Raw genomic sequence first — 26,104 nt, 5'->3', positions numbered from 1 at the left:
ATAGAGATAGTGACTCATTCTCACCTGTGTATTCTTTCCCAAGTGCTTAGAACAGTGCTCTGCTCACTCTCGGTGCTCGATAAAAGGAGCCTGTCCTAGTGGATAAAGCCCAGGTATGGGAATCAGAAGGACCTGGGTTCTAAACCCGGCTTTGCCCCTCGTGTGCTGTGTGACCTTGGGCAACTCACTCAACTTCTCTGTGCCTCAGTTTCCTCATCGGTAAAATGAGGATTAAGACGGTGAGCCCCGTGTGAGACATGGACTGTGTTCGATCTGATTACTTTGTATTTACCTCGGGGTTTAGTACGGTGCAACTTCATCCTGCCTAACAGATTTGCACACTTCATCCAGCCCTCCCTCAGCCCTACAGCCATTAGATACAAATCTGTAATTTATATATTATTGATATATTATATATATATATTAATGTCTGTCTTCCCTTCTAGGCTTTAAGCTCATAGCGAGCAGGGAACACGTCTAACAATTCTGTTGTACTGTACTATCCTAAGTGTTCAGTGCAGCCCTCTGCACACGGTAAACCCTCAGTAAATACGATGGATTAACAGCAGAGAAGTGGACCAAAATCCTTCCGAGAGCCCTTCCTTTCTCTTCCCTCCAAAAACTTAGCTTGGCAGATTCAGAATGAGAAACGGTCTCACTGTCACGAAGGCTACTTGTGCCCTGACTCTCACGTTTAGTAAATGCTCGGAGCAGGAGCCCAACTAGGTCAAAGATGGTGGAGGCGAACACTTTGCATCTCTATGTAATCTGAGGCCGTGTCTCCGAGCGATGCTCTATTTCCCTTGACTACAGACGAGGAGGGACTGCAGTTCAACCAAACACATGATGTCATTGTTCCAAAGGCAGCTGGAAAGTGCCCCGAGCCAAAGGTTCATGAAAGAGTGAATCCCATCAACCACTGCGGGTGGAATTTCGATTTGGGGATGTGTATCTCGTTATGAGCATTTGGAATGCAAAATTCCATCCAAACACCCGGCTTCCCAAAAGCCACCTCTGTCAGGATTAAAAAGGGGTTGGAATCGAGCAGAACTGGGTTGGCGTTCTCTAAGAAAACGCTAGGACACAAAACGAATAAGCACTTTAGCTGTAAGGTTAATAGCAAAGTTATTTCGGTTGCCCCTAGAGAATGGGGCTCATAAATGTATCTGCCAGTGACATGTGACTCATCTTATGGAGCTCTAGTTTGCTCATTTGGAAAGTCAGATTCTGGGAGAGGACGGAGGGAAGGAATCTCGAAGATCTTCTGGGAGCACGATCCCACCAGTTTGATTTGGGTTTTTGAAAGTCTTGTCGAGCTTTCAGGTCCTGACCCTCCACCCGCTCACCCACAACCCAGATGATACCATGGTGGTCATTCACTCGTTCAGTTCATTCAATCGTTTTTATTAAGCGCTTACTGTGTGCAATTGAACCCCCACAATCGCACCACATCTCCCAAAGGAGATCAGGCCCAGGACAGTGGAAACCGAAACCGTCCCCCTATGTAGACTGCAATCTCCGTGTGAGCAGGAATCGTGTTTTCCGACGCTAAGCTGTGCTGCCCGATAGATAGAGCATGGGTCTGGGAGTCAGAAGGATCTGGGTTCTGAATCTGGCTCAGCAACTGATCTGCTGTGGGACCTTGGGTGAAGTCACTTCACTTCTCTGTGCCTCAGTTCTTTCATCTGTAAAGTGGGGATTAAGACGGCGAGCCCCATGTGCCACAGGGACTGTGTCCAACCTGATTATCTTCTATATACCCCAGGGCTTAGAACAGTGCCTGGCACATAGTAAGCGCTCAAATACCACAATTGTTGTCATTATTATTACTGTCTTGAACTTTCTCAAGCGCTTAGTATGGTGCTCTGCCTGCAGTAAGCACTCAGTAAACCGTGTTGATTGAGATGACCTCAGCACCAAATTTGTTGAGTCTGATTGAAGATTAGCAAAAGTAATCACTTCACAGGTGCCTTAAGTCTGCCTTACTGGACTTGTCAGGAAACTCGATCCTGGAGGTGGAGGAGGAGAGTTTGGAGTGATAAAAGGAGTAGATGTGGGAGGAAGTTAAAGTTATTCCCTCAGATCTTAGCCTGTGAGTTTGGATGGCTCTGGGCCATGAAAAATTCAGGAGAATTAAGTGGACAAGACTGCCAGGAAGAATCTACCCATTCAAGCTTGCTTAAGAATGGTAACCAGGACCTCAAATCAGGTATGTCCTTTGACTTCTCCCATGACCTTTCCAATCATTAAAATCTTAAATATCTTTTAGGGAGAATAGAGTGCCTACGTCCATATCATCTGTTGACAGTTCTATGAAGGCGGGGGTGTTGTCTCATATTAACTTATAAAGTATGAGGCTGAAAGTCAGAGGATCGGAGTTATAACCCCAGCTCTTCCACTTGCTTGCTGAGTGACCTTGGGCGAGTAACTTAACTTCTCTGTGCCTCAGTTTTCACAATTTGCAAAATGGGGATTTAATACCTGTTCTTCCTTCTTCCTGTTGTGCCGTGCGACTGTGGCACAAGGACTGCATCTGACCTGATTAATTTGTAAATACCCCAGCACTTAGAACAGTGCTTGAGACATAGTAAGTGCTTAACAAATAACATAAAATAAATTTACCACCCCAATGGGTTCCCAATAAATATGGCTGACTGGATTGATCTAAGGCAGAGTAGAAGCACAAAGAAAGGACGAGGTTCAGAAAAGCATAAGCATGTGAGGAGAGCATGTGGGAAGCTGTGGGGACTAGTGGAAAGAGCGCAGGAAAATAGGGTTTAGGGAAGGTCTCTTGGAGGAGGTGTCCTTTCAATAACGCTTTGAAGGTGGGGAGAGTAACCGTTTGTCGATTAAGAAGAGAGAGGACATTCCAGGCTGGAGGCAGGACTTGGGTGAGAGGTTGGCAGCGAGACAGATGATAGAGGTACGGTGAGTGGGTTGGCATTAGAGGATCTAAATATGCAAGCCGGGTTGTAGTAGGAGAGCGGTGAAGTGAGGTAGGAGGGGGCAAAGTGACTCGACTGACTGTTTTAAAGATGGCTTACTCTGGAGTGCTTGAGTGCTTACCCCTGGGGTAAGCTTCCTCAGAACTCCCTGACAGGAAAGGCGAAGACCCGATCGAGTGGAATCTGGGCAGCTTTCCTCAGTTGGTTTAATATCTGCCATTGGTATGGAGAAAGTGATCATATCCCTTGAAAGGAGGCAGAATTAACTGTCAACATACATCCATCAAGCATTCCCTAAGAATGGAACTTCCTCCTTTACAGTCTTAGTCAAGTGTCTGCAGGTAAGATATAAATTATTGATTATGATTAATGTCTCTCCTCCTGCCCCCCAGTCTGGTTGTTCACTGTGGGCTGGAAAGGTGACTACCAATTCTGTTGTATCGTACTCTCCCAAGCATTTAGTACAATGGTCCGCACATAGGAAGGGCTCAATAAATACCACCGATGATGATGATGTGTCCGTGTACTGAGGCAGTCTCTTTGCTCATCAGGCCAGAGTGGCACAAACTCAGCTTGTGCCAAGTGGGTTCCATTTTGAATCAGCTGTTTTTCCCCCGCAAGCATCTCGTTTATTGCTTCCTCCTCTGGAGTTGGCATCTTATGCATAGCATTAGAGGGTTTGGACATGAGGTAATGGCCCAACGGCACATTCATTTTCAATCACGTCCTGTCCCAGCTGGTCAGCAGCATGGATATGGATGGAGCATGCCATTGAGAGCGACTTCATTTATTCCAGGAGGCTTTTCTTTTTTTTTTTTTACAGAGGAAAAGGAATAAGTCAAATGAATCTGGCACCATCCCGAAGGTCTTTATGGGCCCCATTCTGACTAGGAAGTCTGGCTTCCAGCTCCAAGATCCAGAATGGGGCCAAGAAGGTGAAAAAAAAAGAGTCCTGAGGATTTCACACTGTTCAGACGCTGTTGAGGGACATTTCCTTGTAAACCTACCCACACCCAACACTTGGCTATATGTCCCAAAGAGCCTCTATTTACCTCTGCCAATCCAGTTTTTTCTCGTTGTTACCCCTGAACGTCCTCTGATACTGGGGAAAGAAGGATTGGAACAGGATCTCCACCACAGAAGGGAAGTGTCTTAGGCTTGTTTACTTGGACTCTGGATTCACAGTTTGAAGTGTTGGGAATGAGCGTATGCCTGGCAGTAATAAAAATTGTAGAATCTAAGGTCTTACTATGTACCAAGCACTGGGGTAGGTACAGAAAAGCAGCATGACCTAGAGTATAGAGCACAGAAATAGGAGTCAGAAGGACTGGGGTTCTAATCCCAGTTCCACCACTTGTCTGTTGTGTGACCTTGGGCAAGTCACTTCACTTCCCTGTGCTTCAGTTACCTCATCCAAAAAATGGGGATTGAGTCTCTGTGCCCTCCCATGAGACACATGAATTGTGTTAGCTTTTATCCACCACAGTGTTTAGAACAGTGCATGGCATGTAGTAAGCACTTAGCAAATACATTAAACAAATACAGCGCAATCAGATCAGATTGTCACCACCCAACATGGGGTATGCCCTCTGAGAGAGGGAGAATAGTTGTCTCATCCCCATTGTCCAGAGGAAGAACCTGAGGCCCAGAGAAGTGAAGTGACTTGCCCCAGGTCACACAGTGGACAAATGGTGGAGCAGGGATCAGTGCCCAGGTTTCTTGACGATCAGTCTTGTGTTTTTTTACTAGTCCTTTCTCAGCATCCCAAGTATCGATGCTCCTAGAGGTGACAGTTAATGAAATTAATTATCAAAAAAAATCTTGCCTCGAGTGTCGTTATGAGCAGAAAGTGCTTTTGGTCTGCGGGTTTCTTCATGTTGGTCCAGAACCCCAGAATCCCCTGCCTAGGAGTACAAACTCCCCACATCCTAGCAACTCCAAGTGTGTTAGTGGGGTTCATGTGATGCAGTCATCTTGCAATGCCTTGCAGAGACTTTGATGCTACTAATCAATTGAATTTATTGAGAGCTTACTGTATGCAGAGCACTATACTAAGTGCTTGGGAGAGTACTGGATAGTAGAGTTGGTTCACATGTTCCCTGCCCACAGGAACTTAGTCTAAAGCAGCGTGGCTCAGTGGAAAAGAGCACGGGCTTTGGAGTCAGAGGTCATGGGTTTGAATCCCGGCTCTGCACTTGTCAGCTGTGTGACTGTGGGCAAGTCACTTAACTTCTCTGTGCCTCAGTTACCTCATCTGTAAAATGGGGATTAAGACTGTGAGCCCCACGTGGGACAACCTGATTCCCCTTTGTCTACCCCAGCGCTTAGAACAGTGCTCTGCACATACTAAGCGCTTAACAAATACCAACATTATTAAAGGGGGAGACAGTCATTAAAATAAATAAATTATGGATATGTCCATAAGTGCTGTGGGGCTGAGAGCGGAGTGAATAAGGGGTACAATATAAAGGCAAGGGCATCCCAGAAGGGAGTAGGAGAAGAGAAATGAAGATTTAGTCAGGGAAGGCCTTTGGGACGAGCTGTGTTTTTGATAAGGCTTTAAAGGTGGGGAGAGGTGAATGAGTTAAGAGTTGAGCCTCCTTGTTGACCTCCCTGCCTCCTGTCTCTCCCCATTCCATTCCAAACTTCACTCTGCTGCTCAGGTCATTTGTCTACAAAAACAATCAGTCCGTGATTCCCCAACTCCACGAGAACCTCCAGTAGTCGCCCATCCACCTCCACATCAAACAGAAACTCCTCACCATCGGCTTTAAAACACTGTCAGCTTGTCGCCTCCTACCTCACCTGGCTACTCTCCTACTATTTTTCAGCCCACACATTTGGTTCCTCTAATGTCTACCTTTGCAATGTAACTTGATCTTGCCTCTATCACTTCCGACCTGTTGCCCATGTCCTGCCTCTGCCTTGGAATTCCCTCCCTGTTCATATCTAACAGACAATCTCTCCACCTTCAAAGTCTTATTGAAGACACCTCTCCTCCTAGAGGTCTTCCCTAAGCCCTCGTTTCCTTTTCTCCCGCTATATTCTATGCCGTTTTCTCTCTCTATTCACCTTACCTCCACCTCAGCCTCACTGCACTTTTCTCTGACCCTTAGTTACTTCATCTCATCTGTCCTTGGGCAAGCTGCTTAACTTCTCTTTGCCTCAGTTACCTTATCTGTAAAATGGGGATTAAGACTGTGAGCCTCACGGGGGACAACCTGATTACCCTGTATCTAAACCCAGTGCTTAGAACAATACTTTCACAGTTTCTATCACTTCCTCATTGTGCGAATGCAAAGGCTCAAGGTTCAGGAGAGAGTGGGAGAGTTCAGTTTGATCGAGGCCAGAGTTTGGGGGCATATTTTTGAACCTGCGGCTGGAGAAATGAGTTTTTAGGGCCTCGGGCCTTGGCACGTTCAACCTGGGGCCCAGCCTTAACCACGAGGTCTCTTTAGTTTTAGACAGTCATTTGAATTTATTATTATTGATGATAATAATAATGGTATTAAGTGCTTACTGTTCTAAGTGCTGGGATAGATAGATTCATTCAGTTCAATCATATTTATTGAGCTCTTACTGTAGGCAGAACACTGTACTAAGGGCTTAGATACAAGCTGATCAATTTGGATGCAGTCCATGACACACATGGGGATCACAGCCTTAATCCCCATTTTACAGATGAGGGAATGATGCACAGAGAAGTAGAGTGGTTCGCCTAAGGTCACACAGCAGGTAAGTGGCCGAGCCAGAGTTAGGGCCCAGGTCCTTGCTCTAGCCACTAGGCCGTGCGGGCCCTGGAGGCACCCTCCCAACTCATCACAGCACCGCAGCAGTATGGTAAAAGTATTGAATAAAAGCACTTGGATGGGAAGAAGCAGAATGAACTAGTGGAAGTAACAGTAATAATTATGGATTGGAGCAGGGATCGATAGGAGCCTGGGAGGACAGCAAGGGGGCTGATAGAATAAGTGCTTGGATTAATGTAGTAGCAATTCGGTTGGAAAGGAAAGGGTAGATTTTACGGATGCTGTGACAGTCGAACCGACAGGATCTTATGAGAGGTCCCAACCCAGCATTCTCCCCGACATGGTTATAGTCCCCACTTTTTATTTCCTGGTTCACAGGGTAGGAGCGGCATGGCTTAGTGGAAAGATCACAGACTTGGGAGTCTGAGGTTTTGGGTTCTACTCTTGGCTCTGCCGCTTGTCAGCTCTGTGACTTTGAGCAAGTCACTTAACTTCTCTGTGCCTCAGTTACCTCATCTGTAAAATGGGGATTAAGATTGTGAGCCCTAAGTGGGACAGAGACTGTGTCTAACCTGAATATTTTGTCTCTTCCTCAGCACTTAGTTCAGTACCTGGCACATAGTAAGCACTTAACAAATATCATTAAAAAAGAAGAAAAATTCAGATGAGAATATCCATTTCTATTCAGCATGAATGTACATGAGCTGTTTCTTCCAACATTGTGGCTTCTGACTTCACAGGGTCCCTGTAACCAAACACTTGGATTTTTGTACAAACTTTCTGTAATCCCCTATCAATATTCTAGCCAAAGCATGTGGGAAAAACATGTGTTCCGGTAGAATTTGGGTGGCGGGGGTTACGGTTATGCATCAGCTGGAAAGATTGGTGAACTAAAAAATTGAGATTAAACAGATGAAAACTAGGAGGAGCAACTTTTATGTATTCTGAACGATTAGAAAGGTGAAAATACTTTTTCTCCCTGTTCACCTGCTCAGAGGGTTTGGGAAGAAGGAGCCCCTGAAAGAAAGTAAATTCCTTGAGGGCAGGGATTGTTTCTACTGACTCCATTGCACTGTACTCTCCCAGTCACTTAGTACGGTGCTCTGCACACAGTAAGTGCTCAATAATGAATAAACAGCATGGCCTAATGGATAGACAATGGACCTGGGTTCCAACCCTGGCGCCACTACTTGTCTGCTGTGTGGCCTTGGACAAGTCACTTCACATCTCTGTCCCTTAGTTACTCCATCTGAAAAATGGGGATTAAGACCGTGAGCCCCGTGCGGCACATGGACTCTGTGTGTGTGTATGTGTGTGTGTGTGTGTGTGTGTGCGTGCGTGCTCATGTAAATGGAGATGCAGAGTAGTATCTGGTCCATGGCGAGGCCGGAAATGTGCCAAAGTTATGCTTTCTTCCTGCCTTACTCCTACCCTCCCTCCCCCGCCTCTGCATACCCTAGGCTTCTTTTGTCTTAGCGCATTTATTTGTTCAACGCTTATAATGTGTCAATCACTGTTGTAAGTGTTGGAGTAGATACAACTTAATCAGGTCAGATATAGCCCCTATCCCACCTGGGCCTCATAATCTAGCCAGGAGGGAGAAAAGGTACTGAATCTTCATTTGGCATTTGAGGAAAGGGAGGCCCAGAGATATGAAATGACTTGCCCAAGATCACACAGCAGGAAACTGGCAGACCCAGGTCTGCTGACTACCAGCCTGGGCTCTTTCCACTAGGTGATGCTGCTTCAACCCCTTCTTCAACCTTGATTCAGCAGCTTTATGCCAAATCTTTTCCACCAAGATTCCCCTCACTGACTGAGACCACTGCTAGGAGCCTTACCCTTGAAAATGAAGGGCCCCAGTATATGCCCAGTTACAAGGCAATCCTGGGAGATAAGGGTATCTCAGCAAGTCCCCTAAATACATTCCATCATGGCCTGAATTACACACCTACTCAGCCCTTCATCTCATTCTGCATTAGTTAGAGGGAAAACACCATTCCTGACAAATTACTCAACTCTCAATAATGATCTCTCCTACTTCTTCCCTCATCCCAGCACTTTATCGTAGGTTTTTTTCTTTCATTGCCAGGAGTGACTAATCAGCTATTCCATCTGGTTTTTTTTTTTTTTTAATTTCACCCTTTCAAAAAAAATCTGTGTTGGGGTGGAAGATTTTGATTTGGGAAATAAAATCTTGTGTGCTGTGAATAGTGAGATATTTTGAATGAGACTTGGTTTTCAGAGGGAGTGAAAAGTAGGTCAGCCATGACAGTTTTAGGATGTAAGGAAGCTTTTCATCTGGTAGTTCAGAATCTCCTGCTTGCTTAACCCAACTGTGCCTGTTTCTGAAAATTTGGGAAACTGGGCTCTTGAGTAAGTATTTCTGTTAGCATTTCGGACTCTTGTGTATCTTACGTCTTTATGAGCTTTGACTTTCTCTGAGATTTATTTCTTTTTAATGACATTTGTTAAGTGTTTACAGTGTGCCAGGAACATAGTGCTAAGTGTACTAAGCACTGGAGTAGATCCAGGATAATCAGGTTGTACACGGTCCCTGACCCACATGAGGCTCACAACTTAAATCCCCATTTTGCAAATGAGGAATCTGAGGCCCAGAGAAGTTAAGTGACTTGTCCAAGGTCGCACAGCAGAGAAGTGTCAGAGACAGGATTAGAACCCAGGTCCTTCTCTCAGGCCCAGGTGACTCTTTTCTAAAGGGATAGTTTGGAGCAGTTCCCTAAGATTAGACTATAAAGTACTCTGCAGTTATCTGATACTCCTTTTACCTTCTGCAAGAGTGATTGTGTATTCATTCATCCATTCAGTGGTATTTATTGACGGCTTACTGTGTGCAAGGCTGATAAGGCTGGTAAATGAGCCCAGAGAAGAAGGGAAGAGTGAGGCTCTGTATTTTATACTTTTTAAGGTATTTGTTAAGTGCTTACCATGAGCCAGACACTGTACTGAGAAGGATACAAGTTAATCATGTTTAAAGCAGTTCTTGTCCTACTTGGGGCTCACAGTTTTAATTCCCATTTTACAGATGCGGCAGTTGAGGCACATACAAGTGAAGTGACTTGCTCGAGGCCATGCAGCAGACAAATGGCAGAGCCAGGTTTAAAACTCAGGTCCTCTGACTCCCAGGCCAGTGCTCATTCTACTAGGACACACCGCTTCTCCTAAGACAATTTTGTTTTAGGAAAGGAAAAAAAGATGGGTGTGGTTCACTCAAAAGCACTAGGGTTTTTGAAACCAAGGGGGTCCTAAAGATTTCTTGGGTTTAAACAATGCTACACTCCCCCAAGATAACTTATGAATGTGGTCCTCGATTTATCTCTAAACTCCTCTGTGCCTCAGTTACCTCATCTGTAAAATGGAGATGAACACTGTGAGCCCCATGTGGGACAACCTGATTACCTTGTATCTACCTTAGCGCTTAGAACAGTGCTTGGCACATAGTAAGTGCTTAACAAATTACCATAATGATAGTAATTATTATCATCTCTCTCATTCCACCTGCATATTCAGTCTGTATCCCGTCGGATCTGTCTTCACAATTTCACTAGAATCTGCTCCTTCCTCTCTATCCTAAATTCTACCATCCTGATCCAATCACTTATGTCCTACCTTGACTACTGCATCAGCTTCCTTGCTGACCTCCCTGCCTCCTGTCTTTGCCCTTTCCAGCTCATACTTCTCTCTGCTGCCCTGGTCATTTTTCAAAAAAATCATTCTGTTCACGTCACCCTACTCTTCAGAAACCTCCAGTGGTTGCCTATCCACCTCTGCATCAAAATGAAACTCTTTACCATTGGCTTTAAAACGCTCAAGCAGCTCTCCCCCTCCTACCTCACCTTGCTGATCTCTTATTCATTCATTCAGGCATATTTATTGTGCAGATGACACAAGGGATTGAAAGAGTATAATACAGCAATAAACAGTCACATTCCCTGCCCACAACGGGCTTACAGTCTCGAGTAATAGTATTAGTTAAGTGTTTACTCTGTGCCAGGCACTGTACTAAACGCTGGGGTGGGGAGACCACTGTACTAAGTCTCACAATTTGGCAACAGAGAGAGGGACAATTCCTGCCCAACAATGGGCTCACAGTCTAAAAGGGGGAGACAGCAAAACAAGTAGGCATCAATACCATCAAAATAGATAAATAGAATCATAGATATATACACATTATTAATTAAATAGACTAATAATATATACAAATATACACAAGTGGTGTGGGGAGAGAAAGGGGTTAGAGCAGAAGGAGGGAGTAGGGGCAATGGGGAGGAGAGGAGAGGCAGAGGGAAAGGGAGGGCTCAGGCTGGGAAGGCCTCCTGGAGGAGGTGAGCTGTCAGTAAGGCTTTGAAGAGGGGAAGAGAGTTTGACAGATGTGAGGAGGGAGGGCATTCCAGATCAGTGGTAGGATGAGGGCCAGAGGTTGACGGCAGGACAGGTGAGAATGAGGCCCAGTGAGGAGGTTAGTGGCAGTGAAGCTGAGTGTGTGGGCTGGGCTGTAGAAGGAGAGAAGGGAGGTGAGGTATGAGAGGTCATGAAGATGGAGAGCTTTGAAGAAAAGAGTGAGGAGATTTTGCTTCACGCGAAGGTTGATAGGCAACCACTGGAGATATTTGAGGAAGGGAGTGACAGGCCCCGAACATTTCTGCGGAAAGATAATCCGGGCAGCGGAGTCAAGTATAGCCTGAAGTGGGGAGAGAGAGGAGAATGAGAGATCAGAAAGGAAGCTGATGCAGCAGTCCAGTCGGGATATTATGAGCGATTGTACCAGCAAGGCAGCAGTTTAGGTGGAGAAGAGGGGCGGATTTGAAGCAGGGATTAGAACCCATGACCTTCCGACTCACAGGCCTGTGCTCTATCCACTATGCCATGCCTTACTACACCACAACCCACACACTTCACTCTTCTAAAGCCAACCTACTCACTGTACCTCTATCTTGTCTCTCTTGCTGTGAACACCTTGCTCTCGTCTTCCTTTTTCCTGGAATTCCCTCTCTTTTCATATCTGAACAGACACCACTTTCCCTGTCCTCATATCTGTAACTTCTAATGGGCAGGGAATATGTCACCAAACTCTTTTGTTGTGTACTCTCCCAAACTCTCAGTACCGTGCTCTGCACACAGTAATCGCTCAATAAATATGAATGAATGAATGAATACTCTGCACAAGGTAAAGCACTAAATGATAATAGAGAAGCCGCAAGGCTCAGTAGAAAGAACACGGACTTGGGAGTCAGAGGGCATGGGTTCTAATCCTGGCTCTGCCATCTGTCTACTCTGTGTCCTGGGGAAAGCTGTTTTAACTTCTCTTTGCCTCAGTTACCTCACCTGTAAAATGGGGATTAAGACTGTGAGCCTCACTGGGACAACCTGATTACCTAGTATCTACCCCAGTGCTTAGAACAATCCTTTCACAGTTTCCACTACTTCCTCAAAGTGCAAATGCAAATGCTCGTGGTTCAGGAGAGAGTGGAAGAGTTCAATTTGATCGAGGCCAGAATTTGGGGGCAGATTTTTGAACATGCGGCTGGAGAAATGAGAGTACAGGGCTTCGGGCCTTGGCATGTTCAACCTGGGGTCCAGCCTTAACCACATGGTCTCCTTAGTTTTAGACATTCGTATTTATTATTATTGATGATAATAATAACGATAATGGTATTTTTTAAGTGCTTACTGTTCTAAGTGCTGGGATAGATACATTCATTCAATTCTATCATATTTATTGAGCTCTTACTGTAGGCAGAACACTGTACTAAGGGTTTAGATGCAAGCTAATCAATTTGGACGCAGTCCATGTCTCACATGGGGCTCATAGCCTTAATCCCCATTTTACAGATGAGAGAACTGAGGCACAGAGAATTAAATGACTTGCCTAACGTCACACAGCAGGTAAGTGGCTGAGCCAGAATTAGGGCCCAGGTCCTTGCTTTATCCACTAGGCCGGGTTGCCCCCGGAGGCACCCTCCCAACTCACCACAGCACCGTGGCAGTATGGTAGAAGTATTAATTGTAGGCACTGGATGGGAAGAAGCAGTATGGCCTAGTGGAAGTAACAGTAATAATTTGAGTACTTGTCTTAACATGCTTAGCATCACGCTAAGCACTGGCGTAGGGACAAGATCATCAGGCCCAGTCCCTGTCCCACATGGGACTCAAGAGAATGAGGAGTTAGTAGTGATTGGAAAGAAAGCAGGATGCCTTACTGTGTCTCCTCGGGCAAGTTACTTAACTTCTCTGTACCTCAGTTTTCTCATCTGTAAAATGAGAATTCACTTCCTGTTCTCCCTCCCTGCCCTTAGATTCAACTTCCCTTGTGGGACAGGGAACGTTCCCGATATGGTTGTACTGTACTTTTAACTACTGTTTAGTGGAGTGGTTGCACCTAGTAAGAGCTTAACAAATATGATGATAATATAATTATAATAATGATAATATCAAAAAGCAGTCTCCAAACTGATGCTGAGGGCTAGATAAGTGGGAAAGAGAATGAGAAAGATCCTTAGGTTTATTTTTTCCTCATTTTCTTTTAATGAGTTCACTATTGAGTTTTGCTCCATTGGTTTAAAAAAAACAACCCCAAACCAAAAAGCTTCTACCTACTTGATGGACTCAGCAGTGAGGTCCGGTTGAATGGCAACTATGTCCAAGTCAGTTATCTAAAAGATAACCATGGGCCTTAATTAGTTATGAGCTCTAAACCTTAAAGAATGTGCAGTGGGTGTGACTTCTATTATTTTAATCATGAAAATCATGCTAGTATTTGGTCTGGACTGGACTCTGGAGAATTTCCTGGTTAATGTCAGGATGATGAATGATGTATAACCGATTTCGCTCTCCTAAGAACTCCCTCGAAGAATTCAGCTGCTCTTTGGAATGAAGAAAATATTCCTCACTCGTGACTTTAACCGATTTGGATCTTGTACTTAGTTATGGAAATGAAGAGATTAAGACTAACACGAGGGTGATTTTTATATTTCCTTACTATGCAAGTGTTGCCGTGGGCAAATAGATATAGCGGATAAGAGAAGAGAGTGGGGAAAAGGGAGAAATAGTGGGTGGGAACTGGGTGGAGTACAGTCGGCGCTGGAAAGTCCTTGCTTCAAGGATAAACGGGAAGTTAATGGTACAGGTTTCTTTCTATTTTGAGTCCTTCCTCTAATGAGAAGCAGGGTATCCCTAATGGTACTTATTAAGCACTGACTAAGTACAGTGCACTCTACTGAGGGCTGGGGTAAGTAACACATAATCAGATTGGACACAGTCCCTGTCCCACATGGGGGTCTCAGTCTAAGTAGAGGGAGAACAGATATTGAATCCCCATTTTGCAGAGCAGCAAAGTGAGACACGGATAAGTTGTGAGTTGGGGTGAGGGTTCATTCAAAGTATTTATTAAGTGCTTACTGTGTGCAGAGCACTGTACTCTTTCCACTTGGCCACACTGCTTCTCTTGCGAGCTTAGGTGAATTGAACATTAGTAAATAGAACACTGGCCAGGTAGTCAGGAGATCTGGCCTCAAATCCCAACCCCCACCACTTGCCGGCTGTGTGAACTTGGACCAGTCCCTTAACTTCCCTTTGCCTCAATTTCCTTATCTGTGATTACGTGTCCTTCTTCCCCTTTGACTGGGAATACATGTGGGACAGGGACTGTCTGACCTGATTATCTCAAATCTACTCCAGCACTTAATACAGTGCTGGCTACATAGTGAGCACTTAAATACCCTGTTTAGTATTATAATTATTAGAGCTAAGTTCCCTTAGGTTTTTTGAGCCTGAGAATCAAAGAAATGGTTACAATTCTAATCATGACTTGTCTGCATCACAGACGTGTTGTAAAAATAAATAATTTTGTGTTCTTTAGGGGCACAGATTTTCTGATGGGAGAGACTCTTGGTAGAAAAAGCCAGGATAGGGTTGTGGTAAAAAGAAGTGGGCAGACATGTTCAGAAAGATGGAGTCCTTGATACCACCCCGACTTTTCAGAACTCGGAGATGAGCAGAAGTGACATTTTCTTTCCAGCTCTGGCGTCACCTTTTAAAGGAGCTCAGAAAGATAGATCTGAGAATTTCTAGAAACATATTTGGTAGGTGGCAAGCAATTAAAATTCTCAGAGAGGTTGGGTACAAAAGTACAGTGTCTGAGGTAGAGTCCTTTTCGGTTGAAAGTAGAAATAGAGGCAGTAGGTAATATATTTTTCTGGAAATCTTTGTCATGCAAGGTAGTATCTTGGACAGAGGTGTTGTACCCTAAATCAATCTACCATGCATATTGAGAGCTTACTGTGTGCAGAGTACTAAGCGCTTGAGAGAGTACAATGTCATAGCATTGGTAGGCATATTCCCTGCCCACAACAAGCTTCTAGTCTTGAGGGAGAGACTGATATTAATATAAAGTATATAGTATATATAAAAGTATATATATATAAGTATAGTATAAAATATAAAGTATGCTTATCTATACAAGTGGTGTGGGGATGAGGAAAGGAACAATAATAATAATAATAATAATAATAATAATAATGGAATTTGTTAAGCATTTAGTATGTGCCAAGCACTGGACTAAGCATTGGGGGGCGGGGGATAAAAGGTAATCAGGTTTCCCACGTGGGGCTCAAAGTCTTAATCCCCATTTTATAGATGAGGGAACAGAGAAGTTAAGTGACTTGCCCAAAGTCACACAGCTGACAAGTGGCAGAGCTGAATTAGAACCCATGACCTCTGACTCCCAAGCCTGTGCTTTTTCCACTGAGCCACACTGCTTCTCTCAAGGATGCATATCCAAGTTCAAGGGCGACACAGAAGGTGGTGGGAGAAGGGGAAATGAGGGCTTAGTCGGGAAGGCCTCTTGCAGGAGGTTTGCCTTTGATAAGGCTTTGAAGGTGGGCAGAGTGACAGTCTGGGGAATGTGAAGAGGGAGGGCATTCCAGGCCAGAGGCAGGTTGTGGGTGAAAGGTCAGAGGCAAAATAGATGAGAACAACGGTACAGTGGCATTAGAGGAGTGAAGTTTGCAGGCTGGGTCATAGTAGAGAATCAGGGTCTCTTAAAGATGGAGTTGTTGGTCTCTCAGCAGACCCTTTGTATGTGATTCTGTTGTCCTTTCTTTTCATTTTTTTAATCTAATTTGTTAAGTGCTGTGTGGCAGGCACTGTTCTAAGTGCTGGGGTTGATAAAAGCTAATCAGATTTGACACTGTCCTTATTCCCCTTGGGTTTCTTGGTCTTAATCCCCATTTTACAGATGAGGTAACTGAGGCACAGAGAAGGGAAGTGACTTGTCCAAGGTCACACAGCGAGCAAGTGGCAGACCTGGGATTAGAACCCAGGTCTTTCTGACTTCCATGCTCTATCCACTAGGCCACACAGCTTCTCTCTGGCTGTACTATGAAGTATTCACTCCTCAGCTCCCTCAAAGGCCAACTGTTAAGTGCCAAGTCCTTTTTCCCGTTCTAACACGAGAGATTTAGCCGCCAATCCTAATACCTGTTCTGATGCATTCTGAGCATTCAGACTGGTAATTTAAGTCCCTTTCGTGGCAAATCCTGAAAGTGAGTCCATTTCTTGCCTCCTCTCTACTTACAAAAGCAGGGGAAAGCCTTAGTCTCCAAACTTTCATTCATGGTGCGTTCTAACCTTAGCATAATGATTTGAAAGCCAGAAGGATTGAGGATTGAGCAATACTCAGAAGAAACTCTTTTAAAATGCCTTTTCCAGTTGCCATTTATGTGAGCAAAGTTTCCGTGCGTATCTATTAAAAGTAGTTTTCTTTTTTTTTGAGACATCCACCTAAGAAATGAACATAAAAGAACGTCTGATGCTTAATGGCAATTGCACATGGCCGCACTCTTGGAGCTGCCTAAGGCCCTCTTTGGGGCGATTCTACCCACTACTGTGTATTTGTTGGTTGAGGAATTAGATGTGTCTATGACAACTAATGATGAATCTTGTATTTGAAGATCGGAGGGAAGTGGGCAGAATTTTCCATGTGAAGCAAAAGGCGAAACAGGGGTGAAAGCACTCAGTAATTAAAAATCATCCCTTTCAAACGATCCTGCTTGAAAACAAAATGAATCTTCCACAGGCAGTCTGAAATATTTTCAGATGTAGTAACAAACACAAAGATTATTGGCCCACGTAAATCTTTGGGGATTTTTGGAGATTATTTGTCTGTGAGCAGCATATGAAGACAACTTTTTTGGAACTAAACCTATTTAACAGAAAACAGCTGTTGGGGCATCTCTCAAATCTAACACATGCTGTGAAAAAGCAGTGTTTGGAAATACCAGTCCGACATGTAAACTGGTCTTCACAGATTTAAACATCTTTTGGAACTTTTCAGGCAGTATCAGCTGCAGGGGTGCTGTAAACGAATCTTTTTTTCCATCTGTAATCTCTTTAAGGTCCTCACTGCTTAAAGCACCTCAAACAGTAAATTAAAAAGATGAGAGAGATATCGGTGGGTCAGTCATAATTATTAAGCGATTACTCTGTGCAGAGCACTCTAGTGCTTGGACGAATACAACTTAACAGTATAGAACAGGCATATTCCCTGCCCACGACGAGTTTACGGTCTAGAGGGGATGACAGATGTTAATATAAATAGATGAAATTACAGATATGAACATAAGAGCTGCGGGCTGGGACGGGAAAAGAATTAAGGGAGCAAGTCAGGGTGATGCAGAAGGGAGTGGGCAAAGAGGAAAGGAGGGTTTAGCTGGGGAAGGTCTTTTGGAGGAGATGTGCCTTTAATAAGACTTTGAAGGTGGGGAGAGTAATTATCTTTCAGATATGGAATGAATGGGGTTAGAAACATTGCCTCCTAGGCATGTACTCCAAATTAAAGATGTAAATTCCGAATGAGGTAACCTGGAGGCCTGGTTAGGTGGGGTTTGAGGTCCCTCGGTTGGAAGTGGGCACAGTTTTAGGGATGAGCATCTATTCCCATTAGAACATGGGGATTAGACTGTAAGTGCCTTGTGGGCAGGGAAGGCGTCTCCCAATTCTGTTGAACTGTACTCTCCCAAGCCCTTAGTAGAGTGCTCTGCACACAGTAAGTGCTCATTAAATATGATTGATTGATTGAAGGTGGTTTAGCAGTTCGTGAACTTGTGATTTAGTCATCCTCATCTACCTCCCTCTGGGATGATATTCACATCGTGTTACAAATACACCCTCAAGGTTGGCCATTTCAGCATCAAGGCTCACCTCAGCCTGCGTGTCAGCTAGCCGCACTGTGGCTCTCTGCCAACACCTTGAGCACATCCTCCCTCCTGTCTGGAACTCCCTTCCTCCCTTCATATCTGACAAATGATCACTCTCCCCATCTTCAAAGCCTTATTAAAATTCCATCTCCTCCAAGAGGCCTTCCCCAACAAAGCCCTCATTTCCCCTGCCCTCTCTCCATTCTGCAGCACCCTTTAACTTTATTCACCCCACTGTCAATCCCACAGCACTTCAATACATGTGCCTCGTTTATTTTCATGTCTATCTCTCCCTCTAGACTGTAAGTTCCTTGTGGGCAGGGAATGAGTAAATCAACTCCATTTTGTTGTACTCCCCCAAGTATTTAGTTGGCGCTCTGCACGCAGTAAGCAGCGTGGTCTAGAGGAAAGAGCATGGCTCTGGGAGTCGGAAGGACCTAGGTTCTAATCCTGGCTCCACCACTTGCCCGCTGTGTGACTTTGGGCAGGTCACTTCACTTCTCTGTACCTCCGTTAAGTTATCTGTAAAATGGGGATTAGGACTGTGAGTCCTCTATGGGACAAAGAACTGTGTCCAATATAATTAGGTTTTATCTACTCCAGTGCTTAGAATAGTGCCTGGCACATAGTAAGCCCTTGACAGATACCATTAAAAAAAGGCACTCGATAAAATTTGATTGATTTATTGTTTAATCATGATCCACTGGCATTGCCAGCCCTCACCATTACAATAGCACTCAAGCAGCACTAAAATATCATTCTTCCTCAATTCTCCTGCTCCTGGAAGCAGAAAAAGAATGCCGACCCCAACCCCAGAGTGAGGAAATCCCATTCTCTCCCGGACCTTGACATTCTCCACTTGGAACCGGCTGGTACAGAGCTGTGTGACATGGGTTGCCCCAAGGACCACCATCTCCTGAATTGTGAATTTAGGGAAGGAGTGGGGAGAAGCAGCCAACCGTTTGCAGACATGTGAATCCATAGGGTTGAGTTTCCTTCTCTAGACTGTAAGATTTTGGTGGGCAGGGAATCTGTTTATTGTTATATTGTAGCTTCCCAAGAGGTTAGTACAGTACTCCAAACATTGTAAGCACTCAATAAATACATTTGATTGAATGACTGGCTGACTACCGCCCACTTGCCTTAGGGAGGAACTGCGATAAAAAACTTAGCACTCTCATCCAGTTGGTGCTAGTCAGTGTTGAAACATAAGAACGCAATCTTCTCTCTGTCTCTCTTTCCCCTCTAGACTGTAAGTTACTGTGGGTAGGGAAACTGTCTTCTAATTCTCCAATTCTACCAGATCTCATATTCTCCCCCAAGTGCTTAGTACAATGCTCCACAAACAGGAAGCACTCTATAACTATGATTGATTGACTGGGAGATTATCTCCTAAAAAGTAGTTTCAGAAATTAAATCTGATCTGAGTTTCCGCCTGGTGTGGATTTCATGAAAAAGATACCTCTATATTAATGTCTTTCTTCCCTTCTAAACTGTAAGCTTGTTGTGGGCAGGGAAAGTGTTTACTGACTTTGCTGCATTGTCCTCTCCCAAGTGTTTAGTACAGTGCTGGGCACACAGTAAGCGCTCAACAAATACCATGGATCTAGAGTGTGTTAGAGAGAGAGTCAGGCAGTAATTTAGCATAGTGTGTAAAGACTGTGGAATAGAGAACAAAATGTGGAATAAGTATGAAATGAGGCTTCTGAAGGCCTTAAATGGAGGGGAGGCTATGTTAGTGACTACTTTACCTATAATAAAATCCAAGAAATGAGTTTAAGCTTTATTGGTGTGAGTGGGATTAAAAGCATAGAACAAGCTCTACATTAATAATAATGTGTGGTATTTGTTAAGCACTGTCCTAAGCGCTGGGGTGGGTAGAAGATAAACATGTTGGACACAATCCTGGCCCTACATGGGGCTCACAGTTTACCTGGGAGGGAAGAACATGTAATGACTGTCCATTTTACAGATGAGGAAACTAAGCCACAGGGAAATTAAGTGACTTGCCTCAGGTCACACAGCGGACGAGGTTGGAGCCCCGGGATTAGAATTCAGCACCTCTGATTCCCAGCCCCATGCTCGGTCGACTAGGCAACGCTGCTTCTCTAAGCACTTTGGACCCTGAAGAGTCAACACCTAGGGTGGGAGAAGATACTGCCGAGGAAGAGCTTCCCACCAACCATTTTTGAGGGTGTCCGGGTCTTGATGTGACAAAACCTTGCCTAGGGAAATGACACCCATCTAGCATCCATTAGTGTTAGAATGAAGATTCAGGTTCATCTGGCAGTTTCTGATTTTCCCCAGTGGCTTTGCCTTCCCTGATGATTCTTTCTGAGACTATTTTCTAGGAATCCTACCTTACTAAGGCAAAAACAATGTTGCCCAATTATCAGAAAGTATGGGCAACAGAACTGTAATCACCATCTGTCAGACTTGTACTTGGATTTGCTCCCTTTATTCACCCCTCCCTTAGTACTTATATACACATCTGTAATTTATATTAATTTCTGTCAATCAATCAATTGTATTTATTGAGAGCTTACTGAGCATAGAGCACTGTACTATGCATTTGGGAGACTATAACAGAACAGAGGTGGTAGACACATTCCCTATCCCCAAGGATAGGGATAGCAACTAAGCACTTGGGAAAGTACATTATAACAGAGGTGGGAGATGCAGGTGGGAGAAATGAGCACTTAATCTGGGAAGGTGAGGATGAGGCAAACTGCTGCTTTTCTCTTCTTACTTGGAGCTGCTGGCTGAATAATAATATGGGAGCGGGAGGGAGTGACTGTCACTCCAGCCTTCTGCCCTTCTCTCTGCCCCTCTCTCTCTAATTCCTTCCCTTTAGGTCTTTTTTCTCTGTATCTTTGTCTTTTCCTCCACTCCATCTTTACCTCTGCCTCTCTGACTTTCCGTCTTTCCTGCCCTTTTGGCCCTCCCTCCCACTTTGAAGTCTGGGAAATCTGGTCCCCTTAACCAAGGAGGAGCTTGCCTTCAGTCTTGGGTATTGTCTGGGGGCTGGGAAGAGCTGATCTCAGTTTCTACTGAGACCACGGGGAAACATTCAGCTTGCTGCAGAAGGGAAATAAGGCAGACATTTGAGAGAAACAGTCTAACGGCAAGGAACGTAAAATCTGAAGTGCTTTCCTTGGGTAGATTGTGGAAGCTTCTGCTTTAAGAATAAGGGAGACTGCTTTTTCTTTCTTTCGGTCCTAGGACAGTTTCAGTACAGTCCTGCCCAGCGGCTGGAGAATGAAGCAATTTGATTCCATGATGCTGAGTTGGAATTTCAGGGCCAGAGGGAGGGGGAGCAGTAAGGATGTGAATTGCAATAATTATTAACGTTAAAGTAGGGGTTTTCTTTTTCCAAGAACCGTATGCTAGATGCCTAACAGAACTTAGCATTCAAGTTTAGTAATCTCTCTCTTTCTCTCTCCCTTTAACCCTTTCTCTCCCTCTCTTTGTCTTCTTCCCTCTATTCTAACATCATTTCTACATTTCTAGCAAATCCTCTATTTTCATAAATTAAAGAAAGAAATAATTAGCCTAAACGGGCCGGGTTTCTTTTAGTGCTAGATGAAAATCCCAAACTGCCTTCTGTTTTGGAGGAGAAGGGGTACTGTTCCTGACTGCGTGTCAAGCAGAAAATGGTCTTTCAGGATGCACAGTAACAAACGGGGAAGCTGATTCCTGGCTGCCTGACAAACTGGTCATTCCACTTGAGGGACGGAAGAGGAACTGCTTTGGCGGAGTCAACTCGGAAGGCTTTCTCAAAAAGCATAAATGTAAGAGGGATTGTCTTCTCTTTCCCGTCTACCTCCGTCCCATGCCCCATACCTCTGTTGTATTTATTTAACACTTACTGTGTCAGAGCACTGTATTAACTACTTGGGAGAGCACAAGACGGCAGAGTTGGTAGACACGTCCCCTGCCCTTGATGAGCTTCCATTCTGGTGAGAAGGGGACAGGTCCTCTTACCGTGTTGCTGAAGGGAGCAGGCTCTTTGGGAGCAGAAGGTGGAGCTTTTTCCAAGTTGGGGAAAGGAGGGAAAATTCACAATAAGTTTCACCCTGAAAAAATTTAATCATTGTTATCCTTGTTGATGCACCCATTTTGTGGCATCGTGGAAAGAGTGCGGGCCTGGGAATCAGAGTACCAGGGCTCTGATCCCAGCTCTGCCACCGTTCTACTGTGTGACCTTGGAAAGTCACTTCTTTGTGCTTCAGTTCCCGCGTCTGCAAAGTGGGAATTTGATACCTGTTCTCCCTCCTACTGTTAGCCCCATGTGAGACCTGATTATCCTGTATCCACCCCAAAATTTAGTACAGTGCTTGGCATATAGTAAGCACTCAACAAATACCACAGTTATTATTATTTTATGGCACTATATGCCAGGCACTGTACTAAGCTTTGGGTGAATCAAGGTAGTCAGTTTGGACATAGTCTTTGTCTCACAAAGGGCTCCTATTCTTAATCCTCATTTTACAGATGGGATAACTGAGGCTCATAGAAGGGAAGTGACTTCCCCAAGCTCACTCAACAGAGCTGCGATTAGAACTCAGGTCATCCTGGCTCCCAGGCCCAAGCTCTATCCATTAGGCCAGAATAAGTAATAATAATAATGTTGGTATTTGTTAAGTGCTTACTATGTGCCAGAGCAGTGTTCTAAGTGCTGGGGTAGATACAGGGTAATCAGGTTGTCCCACCTGAGGCTCACAGTTAATCGCTATTTTACAGATGAGGTAACTGAGGCACAGAGAAGTTAAGTGACCTGCCCGCAGTCACACAGCTGACAAGTGGCAGAGTCAGGATTCGAACCCATGACCTCTGACTCCCAAGCCCGGGCTCTTTCCACTGAGCCACGCTGCTTCTCCGTCTTACCCAAGGTCACCCAGCAGGCAAGTGGAAGATACAGGATTAGAACTCATGCCCTCCTGACTCCTAGGCCCATGCGTTATCCACTGGACCACGCTGCTTAGTTAATATCAAAATGCTTAATGGGCACAGACCCAAGTACAGTGGCGACGCAGAAGGGATGACATCACAGGGGACAAAACTTTGCAGTCCAGCTGGGCCACATTCACTGGAGCCCATCTCTTGCTTTCACTATCTCTCCCCCAAGGAACTGGAAGCTCCCTGAGAGCAGGGAACGTATAGTGCAGTGCTTTGCACAGAGTAAGAGCTCACTAAATGCAATTGAATGAATTAATGACTATCTCACTACTGTTGAACTCTCCCAAGCCCTTAGAACTGCGCCTAGCACTCAGTAGTCAATAAATAGCAATGATTGATTGCCTACTGAAATGAATTTCCCTAATCCTGCCCTTTGGCTCAAAAGAAAGAATGTATTCATTACAGAGTTGGAGCAGAGCCCTCCCTCTATTTTCACTGTCATGATGGAGGCTACCTAGAGGGGCTCAGTGACCCTGGGCCACCTCTGGCCCCATTGCAGTCCACTGTGAGTTTCAGGGGCCCTTCCACTTGGGGGGTTGAGGTTCTTGCTGAGAATAGGCTCAGGAGGCCGTTGATCTCCATGTTCTCAGCAGCCACAGGGTCCCCCTCCTTTCCTCAGACCTTCTTTGTACTGTTAATTACAGTAATAATGAAGATGGTATTTGTTACGCACTTACTGCGTCCTAAACTCTGTACTGCCTGCTAGGGTAGATACAAGATAATCAGGTGGGACATGATCCCGGTCCCACACCAGGCTCCCATTCTAAGTGGGAGGGAGAGCTGGCATTGAATCCCCATTTTATAGATGAGGAAACCGAGGCATAGAGAAGTCAAATGACTAGCCCAAGGTCAAACAGCAAGCAAGTGGCTGCAGCTGAGTGTCGGGAGGACAATCGGGGTCCGGTGGATAGAGCATGGGCTTGGGAGGCAGAAGGACCTGGGCTCTAATCATGACTCTGCCACTTGTCAACACTTGACTTCACTTCTCTGGGACTCAGTAATGTCATCTGTAAAAAGGGGATTAAGACGGTGTGCCCCATGTGAGACACGGCCTGTGTCTAACCTGCTTAACTTTTACCTACCCCAACGCTTAATACAGAGCCTGCCACATAGTAAATACCAAATACCATTTTTTTTTAAAGAGGGCAGAGACAGGATTAAAAGCCAGGTTGTCCAGCTCCTAGGCCCATGCTGTTTCTGGCAGCTCAGGCTTAGGGAAGGCTAGAGTGTTTGGTTGCTTTCAAATGAATCTCCAACATATTTCCATAAGATCGGGAGGGATCAGGACGGGATATCTCTACTTAAAGAGGAATTAAACCTAAGTACAATAAGGTAGCAGAGTAGCAACTTTATGTGTATGTATGTGGTATTTAAGTGCTTAATATATACCAGACACTGTTCTAACCACTGGTATAGATAAAAGCTAATCACATTGGACACAGTCGATGTCCCACGTGAAGCTCACGATCTTAAACCCCATTTTACAGATGTGGTAACTGAGGCACAGAAAAGTGAAGTGACTTGCCAAGGTCACATAGGCATGTGATGCAGCTGGGATTAGAACCTAGGTCCTTCTGACTCCCAGACCTGAGGAGGCCATGCTGCTTCTCTGAGAGCTCAAAGAGGGGTAGGTGCGAGAAGGCAGTCATTCCTTCATCTCCGTCCTCTCCTGGTTCTCCTCTTATCTTTCTGGCCGTTCATACGCAGTATCCTCCGTGGGCTCCTCCTCCCCCTCCACTAACTGTAGGGGTTTCTCAAGGGTCACTTCTTGGCCCTCTTCTGTTCTCCATCTACACTCACTCCCTTGGTGAACTCATTCACTCCCACGGCTTCAACTCTCGTCTCTATGCAGATGACACACAAATCTACATCTCCTCCCTTGTCCTCTCCCCCTCCCTTCAGGCTCGTATCTTCTCCTGCCTCGAGGACGTGTCCACCTGGATTTCCGCCCGCCACCTAAAACTCAACGTGTCCAAAACTGAGCTCCTTATCTTCCCTCCCAAACCCTGTCCTCTTCCTGACTTCCCCATCACTGTGGATGGTATGACCATCCTTCCCGTCTCTCAAACCCACAACCTTGTTGTCATCCTTGACTCAGCTCTCTCATTCACCCCACACATCCAATCCGTCACCAGTGCCTGCCGGTCGCACCTTTACAATATCTCCAAGATCCTCCCTTTCCTCTCCATCCGAACGGCTATCATGCCGGTACAAGCTCTCATAATATCCCGGCTTGATTATTGTGTCAGCCTTCTCTCTGATCTTCTTTCCTCCTGTCTCTCCCTACTCCGGTCTATTCTTCATTCTGCTGCCCGGATCATCCTCCTGCAGAAACGGTCTGGACATGTCACTCCCCTCCTTAAAAACCTCCAGTGGTTGCCTATCAACCTCCGCATGAAACAAAAACTCCTCACTCTTGGCTTTAAGGCTCTCCATCACCTTGGCCCCTCCTACCTCACCTCCCTTCTCTCTTTCTACTGCCCACCCCGCACGCTCCGCTCCTCTGCCACTCACCTCGTCACCGTCCCCCGTTCACCCCTATCCTGCCATTGACCTCTGGCCCACGTCCTACCACTTTCCTGGAATGCCCTCCCTCCTCACCTCCATCAAACTAACTCTCTTCCCCTCTTCAAAGCCCTACTGAGAGCTCCCCTCCTCCAAGAGGCCTTTCCAGACTGAGCTACTGCTTTTCCCTCTGCTCCCTTTCTGCTCCCTCTCTGCTCCCTGCTCCTCCCCCTTCTCCCCTTCCCCTCCCCTCAGCTAAGTCCCCTTTCCCGTCTGTTCCTCCCCCTCCCCCAATCCCTCCCCTCAGCACTGTGCTCATTTGTTTATATTTTTATTACCCTATTTATTTTGTTAATGAGCTGTACAACCCCTTGATTCTGGCAAAAGCCCGGGCTTGGGAGTCAGAGGTCATGGGTTCGAATCCCAGCTCTGCCATGTCAGCTGTGTGACTGTGGGCAAGTCACTTAACTTCTCTGTGCCTCAGTTCCCTCATCTGTAAAATGGGGATTAAGACTGTGAGCCTCACGTGGGACAATCTGATTACCCTTTATCTACCCCAGCGCTTAGAACGGTGCTCTGCAAATAGTAAGCGCTTAACAAATACCAACATTATTATTCTATTCATTGTGATTATGTTGTCTTGTTTTTGTCCGTCTGACTCCCCCAATTAGACTGTGAGCCTGTCATTGGGCAGGGATTGTGTCTATCTGTTGCCCAATTGTACATTCCG

The 26,104-nt window shown here is 45.3% G+C and overlaps 1 long non-coding RNA gene across 1 annotated transcript in view; it reads left to right on the top strand.

Moving 5' to 3' along the window:
• The window catches only part of LOC114806151, a 30,266-nt gene extending 26,129 nt beyond the window's left edge, over positions 1 to 4,137 (top strand). The window contains exon 3 of the long non-coding RNA XR_003754233.2: positions 3,769 to 4,137. This is a non-coding gene — a long non-coding RNA (uncharacterized LOC114806151). The remainder of the gene's footprint in view (positions 1 to 3,768) is intronic.
• Positions 4,138 to 26,104: the final 21,967 nt, after the last annotated feature.

This window comes from Ornithorhynchus anatinus, chromosome 21 (assembly GCF_004115215.2).
Source record: "Ornithorhynchus anatinus isolate Pmale09 chromosome 21, mOrnAna1.pri.v4, whole genome shotgun sequence".
Classification (NCBI taxonomy): Eukaryota; Metazoa; Chordata; class Mammalia; order Monotremata; family Ornithorhynchidae; genus Ornithorhynchus; species Ornithorhynchus anatinus.
This window is presented reverse-complemented; position numbering and strand designations above follow the sequence as displayed.